Genomic DNA, 4,750 nt, shown 5'->3' with positions numbered 1-4,750 from the left:
ATCTAAAGTTTTAGAGTAGCTTCACTATATAATTAAGAGTTTCAAATGAAGGAACGATTCTGCCATGTTAAAAATTACGCAAAATCGGTTTTTTGATGACGCTAATACGCGTAACCGCTTATTGTCACATCAGTGCAACAAGGATATGAAATATCCTTAAAATCACGAAACCTCGAACGAGCGAAATCAAAGAATTCATATATTTTTCACATGATAATTTTATTTTGTACCTTTCAACATTGTTTTTTTAGTTTCTCGATAAAATCAAAACCTATTTTATCAAATGTACATTTTAATGATTTTCTTTGTTAGACAAATAAATCATATTTTTTTATCAAAAGGAACATTTGTACATTTCGATGTATAAATAAACCATTTTATACCTTTTTTATTATCATGAACAGACTGACAATTCAAGTTATAGAGTAGCAACGCTTTACTAACAAATCTAACCATAAATAATATGAAATTAAAACAAGTTTTTTAATGTAAATACATTTTTATATTTTTCAACAAAAATCTTAATAAAAAACATAATAATTATAATATTATAATAGTATTGACAGAATGAATTTTAATTTAGTAAAAATCTTTGGAATTTTTGAAAATAATGCTTAGTTATCATCTTTTAAAGACATAACATTTTTAAAAATAAACAAAAGTGTTTTTTTTCTGACATATCACAAAAAGGGACAGAAGGGCAAATGTGTTATTTTTTTTGCATATTTTTTTGATGGTATTAAAATATATGATACACATTTTTATAAATATTATTTTAACGTCCCTTTTCTTAAAGCAGGAATTATAATTGAATCACTTTATGTTTATATATGCAATCACTGTTTAGTAGTTCTGGAAAGTTCAATAATGGTTGCTAGATCATATTGATTGTTGTGATCTGCTGCTGGAACAACTAGAACTTGTTGATGGCTGGTGGTAGTGTGCAGGGTTGGCTGCAATATGGCTGGAAGGCTGAATAGATGCTGTGGATGAAGGTACCGCCGACGACGCCGCCGTGGATGATTGGTTTACGGTGGCACTCTCGGCTAAAGGTGTGGCAGGGCAAAATTTTGACTCGCCCGACGCCAGCCACGGATGCAACATAAGATCTTCAAGCTTTATCCTTTCTTCGGGATTATATCGGAGGCAGGATTCGATTAAATGGCGGCATTCATCGCTAACATAACGGCGGTAAGATGGCTTGGCCGAGCAAATTTCCTCGTCTAGCTCGAACGGAATATCGCCCTGCACCATGTCGAACAGCAAAATGCCGAGGGACCACACGGTGTAGGGGTTGGCGGTATAACGGGAGGACTGGATCAACTCTGGCGGGGAGTAGACCCTGGTCCCGGTAAAATCACTGTATTCACCGTCGTGCAACATTGATCCTGACCCGAAATCGATCAGCTTCAGCTCACCGGTGGCCACGTCGATCAGTAGATTTTCATCCTTGATGTCTCTGTGGAGAACTCCTTTGGCATGGCATCGCTGGACTGTTGAGACGACCTGGCGCATCAGGTGCCTGGCCATGGGCTCTGTTAGAAATCTTTTCTGTGTGATATAATTGAACAGATCTGTGGAATTTGTAGGTCGCTCCATGATGTACACCAAGGAGTCAGGCAGAATATAATAATCTATAAGATTTATCACCCCTGGGACATTTTGGAGCATGGACAAAAGCTTCAGCTCCATGGAAACTTTGTCCTGGCCGATAAAAGACCATTCTGGTACTCTCTTGATGGCTACATGTTTGATGGCAACGGGAAGATTGTCTGCACGGCGTACGCCGGCGTAAACAACACCAAAACCGCCTTTGCCCAAAATTGGGCCAACACGGTAGCGCTGGCTGAAGGCACGCTTGTCGCGGCGGTGTGTGGCGGCCATCGGCGATGATAAGTTGCCGTTACACTTTGTGGGACAACTGATGGCGGATTGCTCGTGTGGCTTGGTTACTCCCATCTCGTCTAGAGTTGTGCACATGATTTTATACTTAAATTGTGCACCTTATATTTAACTTTATTGTTTTAGTTTTATATTTTAAAACACTTTTTGATTTGTGTATTTATTTATAACTTTTCCAATGCAAAGGTTCATTTATGAATGATAGTGAAAGTAAGTTTTTGGAACACTTAAGGCTTGAATTTCACACGCCTAGCAGAGCAGCAGCAGAATTGCTTCCTCACTCTGTGAACTCGTTTAATAAACTAAAGAATTTGTTATTTGAACCTCTCTAACAGTGTGTGCGTGTGTGTGTGTGTGTGTAGCCTTGGATGACTTACACACAGAGAGAATATCGCTCTCTCCTCTTTCCCTTTCACGTCCTATTTTTCCTTACAACTCCCATGTACCGTGTGCTTTCCCCATACCCTAAATCAACCCTTTCGTAACCCACTTCCCCTCCGCTCTGAGTGCGTACTTTGATCCGTGTTCTTCCCTTTCGGCCCGTCCCCCCCTTCTTCTTCTCACTCTGTCTTTTTGGCAAAGTACGTCATCACCCCTTTTCTTATTTTATTTAACTAGTTGTATTATTCAACCCTAACCCCCCTTGCCATAGAAACCCCCCCTTTTTCCTCAATGTTGTGCGTGCATTAAAATCCGCATTGAGAGAGGCTTTTTTTTGCACATTCTTCCCCCTTTCTCCCCCCCTCTTCCTATAACTACTACGCTTTTCTCTCTTAATATTTTTCCTCTCTTCAAATTTGCAAGATTTGAGAATACATAAGTAACAATATTTTAGAATAAAAGCTACATAAAAAAGCCTTTTTAATGGATAAATATAATGCATAAATAATATTTAAATCAATTTATTTTATGAAATTAGGCTATGCTTAATGTTTTAACGTTTTTATGTCTGTTTGTAGGTGTGTAGAAATGTCTGTTTGGGTGTTTGTGTGTTTGTATGGCAAAAATGTGAACAATTTTCCTCCTAAAGAAGGTGTTTCCAAGGCATTGTAACATTTCGACCATTATTTTGCGTTCAAACAAGGACAATGATGAACACAAGTAATGCAGCTATAATAAATTAATAATATGTTGCTTTAAAATTAGCAAACAAAAACATTTTTTTAAAGTTTGCAAGAAATTTTGATTATAGATTTTATTTATTTTCTTTTTAAAAATCTGTTAATAAACAAGGAAAATTACGCAAATTATATCTATACATAGACGTACGGACATACACAAGTTGTATAGAAGCTGCGCTGTTTGAAATATGCAGAAAAAGAACAGGTTCACTCATGGAAACAAAACCACATGAATTGGAAAATCTTGGTAAAAAAAAACTTGTTTAGGCCTTTTTATTTATCAAATTCCTCATCTATTTTGCTAAACTTAAAATAAAGAAAATGTTTTGTTTTTTAAGTTCAAAAAGTTCATTATAAGCGAATTTTCTTGCTTTTTTATAATCATTTTTGTTTGTATATATAATGTATTTTTGTAAACATTTTAAAAACTAGAATTTTGTTTACTTTTATTTTAAAACTAGAGTTACAATGTTTTTCTTTTCAAACTAAAGATCTCTAATATTACTGGACTATCTAGTTAGTGCTTTACAGTAAGAATTTCTATAGAGCCAGAGATGGTTCTATACTATTTTCCCATATAAGCCAAGTTTAAAAACAATCAAAATTTAACACAAACGACAAATATAAGGGCCTCTTTTAATAGGTTATAACAAAAAAAATTATGTAATTTAAAAAAAACTTACACATAACATTATATCTGGAAAGTCCAACAAAAAAAGTGGTCAAATAATAAAAAAAAGATCAACTTAAAAACATGATAATTTGTTGCGTCAAAAATGGATGAATTAGGAAAAACTTCTCAATAATTAAATATTTCTCTATGTAAAACAGGACTTTTTGATCATTGGTCAGTTATATGAGGCAAAAAATCAACTTAGGAATAGAAAATGATGTCTCAAAAGTAAAGGACTATTCTATCAATAAATATACATAAAACTATGTAAAATCAATTTATTATAAGTATCGCTTTTTAGATGAAAAATCCGCAATAAAAATTAAGTTTTGCAATTATGCGATGGTTTTATCATAGAAAGGTGAATTAAAAACGGCATGTGAATGTGTGAGTGTGTGTGTGTTTTTAGGTTCAATGCCTTTTTACAAGGTCAAAGCTTTACAAGAAGAGAGAGTTCTGTGTGTGTGTGTGTGTGTGTGTGTGTGTGTGTGTGTGTGTGAGTGTGTGTGTGTGTGTGTGTGTTTACGAGGTTTGGTTGACTACGTCTGGAAATTTGTCTATTGCTTTACATAACATAAACATATACTACATATATATATGTATATTATTTATAATACAAATTAGAACGATGTCTGTCCGTCTGTCTGTCTGTCTGTCCGTCCGTCCCTTAAGATCTCGGTAACCACTGAACCGATCGGATTCTACTCTTCAGGGAATATACCTATTGGTCCTGTGGTGGTTTAGGCTATTTTCTTGGGGGGTGGGACACACCTTACCCCCCCAAAAACAAAAAATCCCCCCCCTTTTTTTTTGGGGGGGGGGCTTCCTTGGTCCTTTTACGTATTTCGCCCAAATTTTTGTTTTTCTATCACCTCTTGGGGAAAAAGCCCCTAGAGGCTAGGGGCGAAGCCGCTAGTGTAATACAAAGTAGCTTGATGTCTGTCCGTCCCTTAAGATCTCGGTAACCACTGAACTGATTGGATTTTACTCTTCAGGGAATATACCTTCTGGTCCTAGGGTGGTTTTAGGCTATTTTAAAGTTTGAGTGGGGTTA

At 35.7% G+C, this 4,750-nt stretch overlaps 1 pseudogene across 1 annotated transcript; it reads right to left on the bottom strand.

The window, feature by feature from the left end:
• Positions 1-475: 475 nt before the first annotated feature.
• On the bottom strand, positions 476-2,278 carry LOC145306391 (serine/threonine-protein kinase pim-3 pseudogene; annotated as a pseudogene). Its single transcript, XR_013875002.1, has one exon. The product of XR_013875002.1 is annotated as a serine/threonine-protein kinase pim-3 pseudogene (transcript).
• Between the last annotated feature and the right edge of the window lie 2,472 nt (positions 2,279-4,750).

The sequence above is a fragment of the Acartia tonsa genome, chromosome 14 (assembly GCF_053477335.1).
Source record: "Acartia tonsa isolate MP-2025a chromosome 14, ASM5347733v1, whole genome shotgun sequence".
NCBI lineage: Eukaryota > Metazoa > Arthropoda > Copepoda > Calanoida > Acartiidae > Acartia > Acartia tonsa.
This window is presented reverse-complemented; position numbering and strand designations above follow the sequence as displayed.